This window comes from Beta vulgaris, chromosome 3 (genome assembly GCF_026745355.1).
Source record: "Beta vulgaris subsp. vulgaris cultivar EL10 chromosome 3, EL10.2, whole genome shotgun sequence".
Classification (NCBI taxonomy): domain Eukaryota; kingdom Viridiplantae; phylum Streptophyta; class Magnoliopsida; order Caryophyllales; family Amaranthaceae; genus Beta; species Beta vulgaris.
The window spans coordinates 34,856,727-34,872,844 of NC_079204.1; positions in this window are offsets into that span (position 1 = coordinate 34,856,727).

Genomic DNA, 16,118 nt, shown 5'->3' on the forward strand with positions numbered 1-16,118 from the left:
TGAAGGATATTGATATGTAGCATTAGTTGTTCCTATAGCACAAGTTCCTTAGCATTTATTTTCTTTCAAAAATTAAAATTCATAAAAATCCGAAAATCCGATAAAATCCCAAAAATAAGGGGCACCAGTTTAATTAAATCTTGGTTCTTTTTATCTTTTCGTTTTCTTTCTTTTATTTTTATTTTTTTTCTTTTGCTTTATTTCTTTCCCGCGTGTCATAATTACTATTACATGCAAAACTTCCTTCTACAATTCATCTAAGGAAACCGTGTTCCTCTCAAACGCTTCATCTTCACCAAATCCGAAACCTCATCACACCCTTTGATACTCCATAAAAACCTCCAAACCTTCATAAATCATGGCAAAAACTTCAAGAAACTCACCTTTTCCAACACCAAAAACAACCGACACTTCAAAAATGGAAATTTCTTCATCTCCAACTAAAACCCTTGAAACCGACATAATTCAAGAAAACCCCATAGAGGAACAGCAATTAGAATCTCCTAGAAGGAGCATGAGAAGAGAAAATTGATTGGGGAAGAGATGAAGAAGAAACCCCGGAACAATCTCAGGGGGAAGAAGAAGAAACTGCACCTGTTCCTTCCAAAGGAACTGTTTCTTCGTCTTCCAAGAAAAGGGTCGAACGAAGTGAATCTAGGTATGTCTTGGGCTTTTGCGTCGATTTAGAATGGGCAAATAAAATTGAATTTCTAGAATTAACCCATTCTAAAGGAACAAGGCATGGAATTCTTGTTTGAATTCGCCTTTAATAATGCTCTTGTTCCTCTAGCTATGGAGAGTTTTGTGCAAATTTTGTTAATACTAATGGAACTTGCACAACTGAGTTAGAGGAAGAAAATAAGGTTTAATCAAGCAACTTTAAGCAAAGTATGGGAAGTTCCTTGCAAAGGAACTGATTTGTATTTTAAAAGGAAAGGAACTGTTTCCTTTCCGAATTTTCCTCAAGACAAAATCTTAGAATATTTTGGAGGAACAGCTGGCCAAAACAAAATTAACCATAACCTACTCTCTCCCCTTCACAAAGTATTGTTTAACTTGGTTTGGAGAGCACTCATTCCTCGAACTGAAAAGAGGAATGAAGTGGGTCTCTTGGATATGTGTTACATGTTTTGCTTGGACCACCACATACAAATCAATTTCCCTTCCCTCTTCATTCAACATTTAACCACTGTATTGAGAACATTGTGTATTGGTACGGTGCCTTATAACTTCTTACTTCATCACTTTGAAGTAAGACTATCGGTTGGACCACCATAGGATCAAACAAGGGAACATCTTGAATGAGAAGACCCTAAATGGACTTGGCTTGTCTGTCCAAGAAGGTGTTCTCATTCAAGGAAAATGGTTCCAGTTCCTCAGGAAAAAGAAAACTGCCTCAAACTGACTTAGAAGAGGAAATGATGTAATCTTGGATAACCTGTTCTGTTCCTAACCGGAGGAACCAAAACCTAAGAGGCGCAAACACATTGCCACTAAGCCTAAACCCTCTGTTCCTTGAGAGTGAGAAAGAGCACTCGTCGAAAAATTGCTCCTGTTCCTGTTCCTTCCAAGAGGACTCTCCTTTGTCTTTCGGATAATGAGGAACAGGTACCCTACTCTCAAGGAACCACTACTCCACCATCTCCCAAACTCTCTGTTCCTTTCACAAAAATACCCTCCATTTCACCTTCGTCCTTCTCTGTTCCTTCAAGTTTTGAGCAGTTGAAGGATGAAATAAAAGGCCGAAATCCTTTTGCTTCCACCTCCACAACCCTTCCACCCACACCACCATTTCTTCCTCCCATTTATCACCCTTCACCTTCTGTTTCCATTCCTGGAACAGATGACGCCTTCCACTCAAACCTCCCAGTTCCTTACACATCCCCATCTGCCTCTAGTTCCAAGGGTAAGGAACAGGAAATCCGGATGACACTAACTGGGTTAATGAAGTCTGCCTTCCTGCACAACATATGATAAAATTTTACAATCATCTTCATTGGACTTTGGATGCCAAAACTGATACTATGATAAGTCTTATGAAGAATTGAGTGATACCGTGGTTGCGCAGCAAAAGAAGATGGACACTATGGCTCGTATTGGAGGAGCTGAAGGAACAGGTTGAACTACATCATGGGGTGGTGATGAAAAAGTTGGAGGATGTGGTTGAAGAAGAAGTTGTAGAGGAACACCATTCCCCTTCCCTTTCTTAGTTTCTTTTATTGTTGTTTTGTTGTTCCTGTTTCTTTCATCAAGGAACACAACTTTTGTTTCTTCTTTTTCTTTTCTTTCTTTGTTTTGTTATGGAACAAGTGCTATATAACAATGACTTTTGCTATATTGTCTATGTTTCTAAATGCTTTGCATAATTTCTTCCTTGGAATGGCTAGTATTATGTGATTGATGTTTGAGCAAGTTTACTCTTTGATTTTCTAACTTAACCACTAATGGTGCTTGCATATTGGTCTTAAGGTGTTAAATCAATTCATCAATTCATGCAGAGTCTATTCTTTTTGAGGATGACAAAGGGGGAAAAGGATTTAAGGAACAAACTGTACATAAAAAATGAAAGTTGAAAAAATTAAAAAATTAAAAAAATTAAGGTAAATGAAAAATCAAAAACTTCAGTTACTCATATAATTGTGTTTTATTTTTCATTTTCTTCTTTATGTTTTTATTTTCATTCACTTATATTATTTGTTATTTTCCTTAGTTTGTACCTTTGTTGTCATCATCAAAAAGGGGGAAATTGTTGAACCCTAGTTTTGATAATGACAAAGAAACAAAGGAACAAACTAAGTAGTGAACTAATGAATTATTTAAGTGTATGGTGTCTAAGGTATCAATGCAAGGAACTGGGAGAATACGAAGTCAATGAAGAAGTCAAGAGAGGATTTCAAAGGCTAAGTAAAGAAGTTTCTATGTTGATACTGGAGCAAGCATTGGATCAAGAATAATAGAAGCTAGGCGTTTTATTTTCTAGTTCCAATGTAAAGGAACAAAGAAAGAATGGTAAGGAACTGTGGCAGAATATTTGAGAATGAAGCGTTTGTTCCTTTGTAAGGAACAAACTAAGTGGCACTTAGCAATATGTTAAAGGAACTGAACTAATATAAGGAACTAGACTTAGGCGTGTACTTAGTATAACGGTTAAAAGATAATGGAGTAAGTCATGCCTAGATTATAGGAAATTAGTTATTTCTAATTTCAAATGATAAAATCAGTTTTAAAAAGAAAATCTGTTTTGGAAAAGATTTTATTTTTCGGAAAATAAGAAAATAAATATCCGGTTGTTAGAAAGATTTTATTTCAAAGATATTATTTTAAAGATTAGAAATTCAGATTTAAAGATAAAAGAGTTTATAAAAACTGATTTTCGGATAATGCTCAAGGAACTCCTATTATTTAGGAGTAATGCTGCATTTTATCCACGTTCATTTATAGTTCATGGGATTCATGGGACATGATGTAAAACGTGTTCCTTTAGGGGAAGGAACATCATGGGTTAATGGATTAAAACGTGTACTCTAACATTACTCCCACGTTCTTCATGATTACCACTATAAATATAGAAGTCTAGATAAGTTCCAAAGTGTGTCTGACTAAGTAATTAAGTGAGTTTAACTTATTAAGTGTCAGTGCCTTCATTCTCTCATAATAGCCATTTGTTCTTTGCCTTCTTACTCTAATTCCACTAAGCTTATTTCGATCAATTGTATTTTGGTTTTTGGGGTAAGGGAACTTTGAGTGAAGTTCTGTAAGAGAAAGGCTTTGAGTGAAGCTTGTATGTGTGAGAAAACTTCGAGTGAAGTTGAGAGGAACTGCTGTTAAGGGAACAGTGGTTCAGGAACTTGAGTTTAAGAACTCAAGGTAGGGGTCGAGTTAGAATTAGGTTGTAACAGAGTTGTTTGGCCTAATTAGTGAAAGTGTTGAGTTTAAAATCCCTAGTGGTCGAGGTTGTTTCTTCTTGTTGGGCCCAAGAAGTTTTTCCTCGTAAAAATCCCTTGTGTTCCTTTAGCTTGTTTATTCGTTTAAGTTTTAATTTCCGCAAAAAGTTACGTTTATTTCTACACCTACAATTCACCCCCCTCTTGTAGTGTTCCTAGGGAAATAACAGAATGAATGATTGTTATAAGCAACGAGCTAATAAGCAACGCAAATTACAATAGTTTCAAGTAGGTGATTTGGTATGGCTAAACCTACGCAAGGAGAGATTTCCTGAGAAATGCAAAAACAAGTTTATGCCAAGAGCTGATGGTCCATTTCGTATGCTAGGACGTATTGGTGATAATGCTTATAAGTTAGAGCTTCCTGATTTCCTATGGAGGTGTGAGTTCTACCTTTAATGTGGGAGATTTATCTCCTTATGTACTTGATGAGAATTTGAGGACAAATTCTTTTAAAGAAGGGGAGAATGATACGGATCATGAGGCGCCAAGTCTTACTAGAAGTGGTAAGGCGTTTACCAAGAAAGTAGTGTTAGCCACTATTGGCAACACAATGCCTAACACAGTGCTAGCCACTGTCCAGGCAACTAAAGTGGAGTTCGACATGGAAGACTTAGGCGTATTGGAACTTGGATTGTCATTTGGACGAGGGCCAAGTTATTCTTGTGTTGCTTGGATTGGTATAGAGTAGTTGTGTGTCATGTAATTACTCTAATAGTTTCCTTTTATGTTTTTATGTTGTTTTAGTAGGAGTCGGTTTGTTTAATATAAAGAAGAGTAGGAGTTAGTTAGGTCGGTTGGATTAGTGCATCGCTTGTACATTATAAGTATGTGTGTTTCATAATAATGGATATACGTTGTTGATTATTGAATAAGAAATCTTTGAGAGTATTGCTAAGCATACTTGAGAGAAAGTTTAGAGACTAGCTTGACTAGTGGATCAAAGTCGTTGCCTTTGTTCCAAACTTGAAGTCGTTGCCTTTGTTCCAAACTTGAAGTCGTTGCCTTCAAGATTCTATCCATCTTCAGCTTCAAACATAATCCATATTCGTTTCTTTTAATCAAGAAACCTCCGTAACCATCTGGGACATCAAATTCCACATCAATTCCTCCTTTTAAAGTTATTATTTTGAGATTCTCGAAGCAATACTACCCGCTCCACATTAACATCAACATCAACCATATCCTGGTAAGAAGTGAACCTTTGAGATGCCAACCTATCCTGATACTAGAGTTGAAGAGCTCGCTCAAAACGATTCATTCTTGACTGCTCACTAGTCACCAACTCAGGTGCAAACTCGATAACTCCATGAATTTATTAGCATATTCCAAAACACTCATTGTACCTTGCTGTAAGTGAAGGAATTCATCTTCTTTCTGTTTCCTAAGTGAGGGAGGGTAAAATTTATCTCGCATCAAATCCTGAAGTTTGCTCCATCCAAACCCAGGTTCATTTTTCTTTTCTTGAACAATCTTCCACCATAAACTTGCTTGACTCGTGAGATAAAACACAACAAAGTCAACCCTCCATTTCTCAGGGCATTGCAAGGTTTCAAACAGCTGGTCGATGCGATTAACCCAATCTAACGCCACTGGATCAGGCTTACCATCATATGAAGGTGGGTTAAGAGATGAGAACTTCTTGAATATCGCAACGCTCTCCTTTTCATTAGCAACTACCTTCCTCCGGGATTCTTGGATTAACTCAGCTAAAATAGTTCTCAGATTTTCTAATCTTTCCATTCTTTCTGCATTTCTGTCTAAAGGTTCATAATCATCATCCTGGTCATCCTCTATAAGCACATCCTCTACGTGCACATTTTCAGCACCGTTTGTAACATCGTTGTTGACGTCACATCTTCAGCTACTCTAGCAACGTAAATTCATTTTAATTCATTTTATTTGCAAACAGATGGAAAAAATATTTCAAACATTTATGAAAACAATATATATATTTAATATCACCTCTATCAATCATTGATCCTTTTTACACATTTTTACTCTGGTAGCTACAAAATCTGTCAGCTCTGGGAGGTCTCCCAGCCATGTGTATGCACCACTGTGCATGGGCCTGTGCCCCGGGCGTTACCCTATACTAATAAAGGGCCTCTACCCTGGTAATAAATGACGGACCAATGCCCTAATAAACAGCTCGGTTCGTGCACGACCGCCAATTAGCTAAGAAAACCAGTTCTTTCACTTTAGTTCATCATGTTCCGTAACTTTTAATTTTCATAGGTGATAATCATTAGTCATTCATCTCATCTCTACCTCAATAATTATGGTAGCAAAACTATTTCATATCATATCATCTTTTGATAAACAATAGCTCATGATAGTCCATCTAGTTCATAAAACTCATAAAAAGTACTTACAAATAAATCATAGTATTCATCCCGTAACTCTAGAATAATCATTTTGATAAACTTTTACTAATCACATTGTTCTTATATTTCATGAAGATATCTAAAGGAAATTGCGGGTACTAGCAGTAGATATTACCTTGATTGCAGATCAGAATAGTAATAATCTTCTCCTTATGTCCTTTATATCGTCCTTACTGAGCTCCGAGGAACGAGTTCTTTTAATTTCAGTATGAGTGTTTTATAAGTTAGTAATTTTAAGGATTTTTTGTCAGAAAGTACCTTATAAATATCACTTTTTGTGAAAAAGTACCTTATATAAAAAATGTTGTGAACAAGTACCTTTTACCAACTTTTTTGTTGTAACTTAGCACCTTTTGCCGGATTCTGAGCATTGACTTGAAATTCCGGCGTTGACCCTAACTCGTGCCAATCACGTGATCATTAAATGAAGCAAAATCACCCCAAAATCCCTAAAAAAACCCGGTAAACCCCAAACCCATTTCCCCCCCAAATTTCCCCCCAAATTCCTTTTCTCTCTCTCCTTCTCTCTTCTGTTGAACTGCATCATCAAACAGCAAAACTTTAGATTCCAACCATTTCCGTTCATTAGCTCCAAAGCAGCTGAGATTTCGGTAACGAAAATGTTTTCCAAACGGGGAAACCTAAGGTCCTAGAGATTTCCATGCTTCATAGCATAAGTATAACCATGGTGAGGATCAAGATGATAAATTAGCAACAATTTTAAAAAGGAAGTCACTAGAAAAATACCAAGGTGCAAAGAATTCTACGACCCAAAGATCTTTGCTTTTCAGCACCAATTCATCAAAGTTACGTGAGTTCAGCTCAACTGAAGAACTGGGCTCAGACTTCTTCTCACTTGATCCTCCTGATTTTCCATTTAGACGGTCCTTCAGAAGTGCCTTCATCTGCAAGCAACTCAAACATCTAAATATTAGCAAGCTCCCTTAAGACAGAGAAATCAGTCTGCTGGAAAATTCAAGCATGAGAAGTAGATAGAGTGACCTTCGAAATAGACACAGCATCAATTAAGAAGCAAGAGCGATAACAACATTAGCTTCCATAGTGTTCTAACAACGCTAATGAACGGAAATGGCTGGAATCTAAAGTTTTGCTGTTTTGTGTAACATTTACATTTCAAGACCCCAATTCTTGTATGCTACATAGTCACTTGCGTGAATTATCATTGGGAAAGAACATCACAATGGCCACTTTATATGCATGATATAAACTTGGCTTTATAAAGACTCTGCATATAAAGTATTTTCATGGAAGCATCTTTAAATATGTGAACGTTTTTGGAAGAGATTACCCTATTCTGATCAAAGCATTTGTCTAATATTGGTGTCTTGGGCTGAAGATGAAAGTCTTAGATCATATTTATGTTCTTTCTGATTGAATAACTGCTTGTGTCTAATATATTCTATGGCCAGAAATTGTCTGATATGCTCCATGTGTGTGCATTTGACTGATGCATTTTTATTCTAGGTGTGGTCACTGCAAAAAACTTGCCCCAGAGTGGAAGAAAGCAGCAAATAACTTGAAGGGTAAAGTTAAAAATTGGGGGAAAATGGGTTTGGGGGTTTATCGGGTTTTTTTTAGAGATTTTGGGGGTGTTTTTGGTTCATTTGATGATCACGTGATTGGCACGTGTTAGGGTCAACGCCGGAATTTCAAGTCAACGCTCAGAATCCGGCAAAAGGTGCTAAGTTACAACAAAAAAGTTGGTAAAAGGTACTTGTTCACAACATTTTTTATATAAGGTACTTTTTCACAAAAAGTGATATTTATAAGGTACTTTCTGACAAAAAATCCTAATTTTAAATAGAAAACATTAGTGTTAGTGCTCTTTAAGAACGATTCTTATTTTATAAGTTATGTAGTCGTAACTTATTTAACGTTATCGTGACTAATGGGTTATATATATATTCTTGACATAATAGTTCACATGAATCTTTTATATACTTGTTCATAAACCTAATTTGAAATCAAATAAGAAGTATTATTTATCCTTTAGTCATATTACTATATTACAAGCTTATAAATTAATAGTTGCATTCATATAAGTGTGTTACTTATTAAAATTATAAGTGACTATTTTAGGAAAGCACCTACTACATTGCTTGCCTAATTAACCAAAAATTATTATCATTAATCTAATGACCACTAATATATTATGATACTTATAAACTAAATATAAAGTCATTTTGCAAACTAAAGTGTTCCTAGTATTCAATTATAAAATTCAGATTATAAGAACTAGAAGGTAATCAGTTTAACGTAACATTTTTAACTAATCCTCAGCATAATTAGTAATTCAACTAGTTAGAGGTTTAAGTTAAACCAAGTGATTTAATTAAATCTAACAAAATAGTCCACTTAAGCTAATATATCAAAATAACAAGATTATCTTTGGTGACTTAACTAAGTAAACCAGATTAAATTATGTTTAACTTAATAAATTATAATAGCATAGTCTAACAAAGTACTAAATTAGCTTCAATTTAACTCCATTAGCCCAACATTTATTAAATAACTTAACTAACACTATAAAAAGTGAGATTTGAGCCCAATTAATAAACATGCAACCATTGAATTGGTTTAACTAAACAAATTTGGGCCTAATCTAACCAGTTTACAATAGTGAACTTAGGTTAACTTTAAAGTTAAAGTTCTTAATTTAAGGGGGAACAACTAATTTATAAATGGGTGGGTTTCCTCTACCTCTGCTACTTAGAGCAGGGACGACACGACAAGGACCGGGAAGACCTCCGGCAACGGTAGCGTCTGGTTGACTTACAGGCGGCAGCACGAGAGGTGGACGACGTTCGTTGGTGCAACACGCACGTCAAGCCACGGCAGCAGCAACGAGCAACGAACGAAAAAAGAGGAGTGAGCGAAGAAAAGAGGAGAGAGAGAGCAGCGACGACGGACTGTAGGTGCGGCGTGGGTCGCCGGCGAGGGACTGACGCGATTTTGTCGGTCAGAGGGTGGTGGCACGCAGAAAGTGGTGCGCGCAGTGCTGGTGGCTCGGTGGTGCCGAGAAGAGGAGTGAGAGAAGAAGAAATTTTTGTGATGTTTATGGTTTGAATTTATGATTTTAAAGCTTAGTTCTTCTGTGTATATATAGACAGATTTCAGAAAATAAAAATGTAGGTGGTAGATGATGACTGGTGGTTCACCATAGGGGAAATTAGAGTAGGGAACAAAGAGAGGAGTAGGGGGAGGTGGTGCTCGGTTGACCGTGGGTTTTCTTAGGGGAGGTTCCTTCCTATTTCTTTCTTATTTTCTTTGGAGCTTACAGGGCTCAAATTTTGATTTGAGTTTCTTTTACTTGTTTGGGCTCATAGTGTAATACTCCGTATTTTTAATAAGTTATAATTTATATTTACTAAAAAGGCTTATTATTTACTAGAAAGACTTTTATAAAAAAGGTTTAGGGTATTTAAAATAAATTTTAGCCCAAATAAATTTTGGGCCTAACTTTCCTAAGTTTTACATTCAGTTAGTTGGTTCAAAATAAAATTAAAAACGTTTTAAAAACCATTCCAAAAAGGTTTGCAAAAAGAAAAAAAAAGATTTAAAGAAGGTTAGAAAAAAAAAAAGATTTATAGATAAAAAAAGAAAACAAAAGTACAATTTCCGGCGCTTGTGCGGTAATGTGATTGATAAAGTTTTGTTAATTTTTCTTTTTAACTTATCTTTTAGTTTTTTTTACCTTCTATAACTACCTATTATGGGATAACTTATATCTTTTCCAAATCGTAGTTGGATAATCGTAAATAGTAATGATATCTTAGCTAGATTAGTTTATCTTTTTCCCTATATTTATCTTTTAGTTTCCTAGTCCTATTCTGATTCTACTTTTCCAACTAGTATAAATAGGGGTCTCCACCCATCATATTCTTCACACCAAATTTGAGAACTAAATCTCTTTTCTCAAGTTTAAACTCTCTCTCTTAGCCTACCTTTCTCTTCCTCCCTAGTAATTATTAATTTTCAAGGTGCGTGTATTTGTAGATCTTTAATAATTGTTTTGTAAGTTTAATGTCATTTTTTTAGGAAAATATTTTGGATTGAAACACATGTATGAGTTTTATTATGAACTGCATCTGTTTTATATGAATATGTTTGTATGTTTATAAATTTTATTTATGAACTTTGAATTATGTCTTTCATATTGTATATTTATAAAGTTTGATATTTGAATTTATATTCAAATATTTTAGAAGGAGTTTGATCTTTTGATTCATGTCTAGATATTTAAAAAGGAGTGTTTTTGAACTATTATTATTTTTCAAAGGTTAACCTTTAAGCAAGTTATTTTATTTATGCCTTTATATGGCTAAAGTTTTATATAAGAATTATTATTCTTTTTAAAGGAGGATTATTTTCGAAGGATTTATATTAGTTATATGATCTTTTATAATCACAATTTATAAAGAGGCCACGACTTGTTAATTATTAGCAAGAACGGTAGCTATTATATTATTTACCCATGTACTTTTTGCATAAGTCATGTGGACAAGGTAGTTCCCCTCGTAATAGACTCATTAAGGAATACTAAACTTGGGGGGGTGTGCACACTATAGGAAAGGTACCTAGGCAAGGAAAAAAAGTTTTATTATAAAGTTATATACTTTATATTATATAAGTTATTACAAGTACCCAAGGAAGGTTTATATGAATATTTTTGAATGTTTAATAAAGTATTCAAATTTCCGCATATACATGTACTCAGTATTTTTACTGACACGCATTTTGTTTTATTTGTTTTATGGCTTTGTCCTTATGATGACCCTTTTGGTGAGTAGAATTTACAGGTTGATTGATACATACTTCGTATGGGGGAGCTAGGGAGCAGTAATACATAGCTTAGTTTAGTAGTTATTATTTTTGTAATTCTCTTTGTCCTAGTAGAAACAATAATTTTTATTTATCCGATCCAATAAAGAGAAGTTATTATTATTAATTCCGCTGCATTATTAAATTAGTAGTTAGTAGTTTTAGCCTTTAACGTTATCACGTGGCAGTAATACCCTCAAGTTTCTCAAGGGGTTTTATATTAAAAAAAGTTTTCCAAAGGAGAGAATTTTGGGGGTGTTACACATAAAATGGGGCATTGGGCCATCAGAATTGTGTTATTAACATTTAGTCTCACACCCAAATTTATTGCAAGGTTGACTACAAGACTTTAGTAATTTAATTTATACACTTCATTAACCATAAATTATTAAGCAAAATACTTAATATTATCTTAGTGAATTTCAATTACTAAATTTGGATTAATTTTAGTTTAATAACTAAGATTAGTTATTAATTAAATAATATTAAAACTTGAGGATATTACAGATTAGCGGAGTGATTAGTGTGACTTTAGCTGAAAAAGAGCATCTAAAACAGCTTATTACTAGTGCATTTATGGATTGTTACAAGAGGAGTGAAAGGGGGAGTCTTTGTGCTTTGTAACTGTTACATTATGGATGGTTTTAGAGAGTGTAGTTGATGTCCTTTTGCTTTCCGATCATATCTTTCTTGTATTCACTATATATGTGAGCTAATGAAGAAGAGATGAGTGTGTCTCATGTTCAAGTGTTCCCGTATTACTTTTGAGTGTGTTCTTGAGTAATAATTAAGCTTAGGGGATGTTGAGTGGGCCTTGCCTATAGCCTAAAATCCCAAAACATTGAAATAGCCTATAGCCTAAAGTGTTCCCTTCACGGCCATAAGGCTTCATCCCTCGAGCAACTCTAGCTAAGACAAAGATAAGGCACACCACTTTGAATTAAGTAAAGGTCCTAAAGTCACCACTTAACTTGCTAAGTTAAGCTAGCAAAGGCGAATTCAAATGTTTCCAATCCAAGAAACGAAAATGAAGACAAGTTAAAACTCACGTTTTCAGTCATAAAAAGCTATATCCTTCTCATTCATTCCATGTCCCTTTTATAGTACAAGCTAAGTATTACAGTTGAGTTTTATTGATAATTAAAATAAAGCAAAGAAAGCCACGTAATTAGGGTCACTAATCACACTTAAAAATGGCTACAAAATACTAACTAAGCATGGCTGAAAATAAGTAACTAACTCCTAAAAACTAGGCGCCTAACTTCAGCTTTGATGCATGCCAACTTGAAGAGTGGTAGATGCTCAATGTTGCACGTCCAAGGCTCCTATATTCAAGGGAGTTGTTGGTGATACTTGGCTGCCACTTTACACGTTCCATGCTAGTAGGAACTATCCCTTCATGCACTTTCTTTTCCTTCGAACAACCAACATCTATGACTTGAAGATCAATGCAACACCATTACATCCTATGCTAAGGAAATAGACACATTAATTAACTAATTAATTCAAACTTAATAAAAATAATAAAACAACAACGTCTAACTTATTCATCATCCTAAGAACAAGAACAAAATGAAATAACACTCGACTAAGAATCGACTCAGAAACCATACTAACAATGGACTCTAATGTAATTGGAACAACTGGATTGTATAGAACTTCATCAATGCCTTGTCCAACCAACTGAATAAGCTTGTGATCCTTAGTGAGAAACAATGATGAAGATGTTGCGCCATCATCCTCCTCTTCTTGAGAGAAGTTTGACCTCAAACTTGGAATTGAACCCTTATCTTCATAGAAAGGACTAAGACCACTCACATTGAATGTTGCGGAGACTCCATAATCACTAGGAAGCTCGATTTTATATGGATTATTGTTCACCTTCTCAAGGACTTTGAAGGGACCATCACTCCTTGGACTGATTTTAGAATGCCTCTTTGAGCGAAAACTTTCCTTGCACAAATGGATCCATACTAAGTCTCCTTGATTGAACTGCACATCTTTTTTCTTCTTGTCCATACGAAGCTTGAGTTTCTCATTAGCTTTAATGATCCTGTCACGAACCATCTCATGCTTCTTCTTTATCTCCTTGGCTCGTTCACGAGCTATACTTGGCTGAATTTTTTGTGAATAGGCAAAGGGGAGAGATCAAGAGGAGTGCAAGGATTAATGCCATAGACAATCTCGAAAGGACTCAAACCTGTGACCTTATGAGGAACTCTATTATAGGAAAACTCAACATGAAGAAGCATCACTTCCCATTGACGAGGACTTTTGGTAGCCAAAGCCCGTAGCAAGGGGCCTAATGATATGATTACTAAACCAATAAGCTTAATAACCAAGTATGAATAAGAATCTTGAACTTATGCAATCCAAAAATCGAATGAAAACCAATGATATAGTTCGAATAAGAACAAGGATATTTCTTGATTCAATATCACTCATGATACTTGAAATCAAGAATCTAAACACTCTTAATAACACTCTGAAATTAAGATGTTTAACACTAAAAACTTAAAACTCCTGAAAAGCCTTTAATAATTTGATTAGTTTAGCTCTCAAGCAAAACAATAATCACAAGTATGTTTAAAACAAAAAGCAAAATCTAAGTTTTATTAATGAATGGAATGCCCCCTATATAGGCTACAATTCGACTAGGATAAACACAACAAAACTAGATAAGAATTAAGCTAATAACAAGATAAGAATTAACCTAATTCTATCTCCTACTCACATGCCTATTATAACATGTTTATCCAAATTAAACTAGGATAATAGGCTTTTGCTTCATCAGATGCTATAGACGAGACCACTTATGTCACTTTATTGTCTGCCTTAGAGGATAGACCTTATGTCTCTGTCGCAGAATCAGATTTCGTAGAGTATAAGACTGATTTAGTTGAGTAGTCTCATCTGCTGAAGCCTAAAAAGCTACAGCGGAAGATTAGGAGATAACAGAAGATTCCCTTACAGCGGACTCTGTTTCACCAGAAGATGAAGCGGCATAAGTCGTCAAGGGCGGTTCCTCGATACCAAGATGAAGGGGCACCTATTACCACATCATCTGATTCAGTGGCACAATTCAGCAATAGCATCTAATCCTGTGAAAAGCCTATTGATAAGTAATCCTTGAAGGAAGGAATTCAACCCCACCCGGTTACTGTCTCGTTCTAAGGATTTGAAAGCTTTGAGCTGGGGTAGAACAAGTCCTGATATTCAACCATTCCTGCGGCGAGTTTAGCCATCCTTGTCTTGTGGTGTGGGAGGAGCCTCTTCTGACTTGAAAGAAAAAAATGTTCTAGTTTCTTGCTACGAGGTTGACTGATGCTCTTGAACTCGAAACCTACCGACGATCCTACCAAGCCGAGATTGACGACTGGAAAAACTCCTTGCGATTGAGGCAAGCAAACCGCCCTCATCTGACGAATCTCTTGGGGAGGCCTTTACATATACGGGCTAAGCCCCTATATATGTATATATATGTATATATATGTATATATATGTATATATATATATGTATATATATGTATATATATGTATATATATATATATATATATATATATATATATATATATATATATATATATATATATATATTTATATATATGTATATATATATATATATGTATATATATGTATATATATTCTTTCCCTTGAATTCAAACCCTAGAGTATCAATGATCAAGTCAATAGATTGATGTAGAACAAGTGCCTTTTCATTCGCATCATTCTCCCCCTCCACAAAAGAACTTTTCCTCAAAGTCTCATCATCATAGTAAGGAGACAAATCGCCTACATTGAAGGTAGCACTTACATTCCCAAACTTATCAAGTAAGTATTTCTTGTAAGCATTATCTCCAATGACTCAAATCACCTCAAATGGACCATCTGCTCGAGGCATTAGCTCGTTCTTTCTTTTGCTAGGGAACCTTTCCTTCCTCAAATGTATCCACACAAGATCACCAACTTTGAATCTATGCTGCTTGCGCCCTTTGTTAGCTCTTGTCTTGTATTGGATGTTCATCTTCTCAATCTTAGCCTTCACTTGCTTACAAGTCTTGTTGAATCCTTACAACCTCTTCCTTGCATCCATATGTATATCATGCTTAGGCATAACAACAAAATCAATAGGAAGTAAAGGGTTAACACCATAAACTACCTCAAATCGAGAATGAGATGTAGTAGATGAATGTGCCCTATTATAAGCAAACTCTGCATGAGCTAGCTTAATGTCCTAATTCTTTTGTGTCTTACTTACCAAGCCTCTTAATAAAGACCCCAAAGTTACATTGGTGACCTCAGTTTGACCATCTGTTTGAGGATGATGACTAGTACTAAACAACAACTTATTACCAACCATGCGCCACAAACACCTCCAAAAGTGACTTAGGAATTTAGAATCCCTATAAGACACAATGCTCCTTGCTATACCATGTAGCCTAATGATATCTCGAAAGTATAAGTCAGCTACATGTGTTGCATCATCAGTCTTATGCATAGGAACAAAGTGAGCCATCTTAGAGAAACGATCCACAACCACCATTATGACATCTTTCCCTCTTTGAGTACGAGCCAACTCTACTATGAAATCCATGCTTACACAGTTCCAAGGTTGATTAGGAACTTGTAAAGGTGTATAGAGACCTTTATGAAATGTACTCTTGGCCTTTTGACAAGTTGCACAATGTGTAACCACAAAGTAAACATCTTTGATCATGTGTGGCTAATAGAAGTTATCTTCAAGAGTATCAAGAGTCTTTTGCACTCCAAAATGACAAGCCACACCTCCCCTATGCACCTCCCTCACAAGTAGGCCTCTCACTCCACACTTAGGCACACACAACTTGTTTCCTTGAAATAGGAAACCCTCATGAACACATATAGACCTTCTGGATGAGCTAGTTTCTCCCCAAAATCAGCATCCTCCTTATATAACTCCTTCAA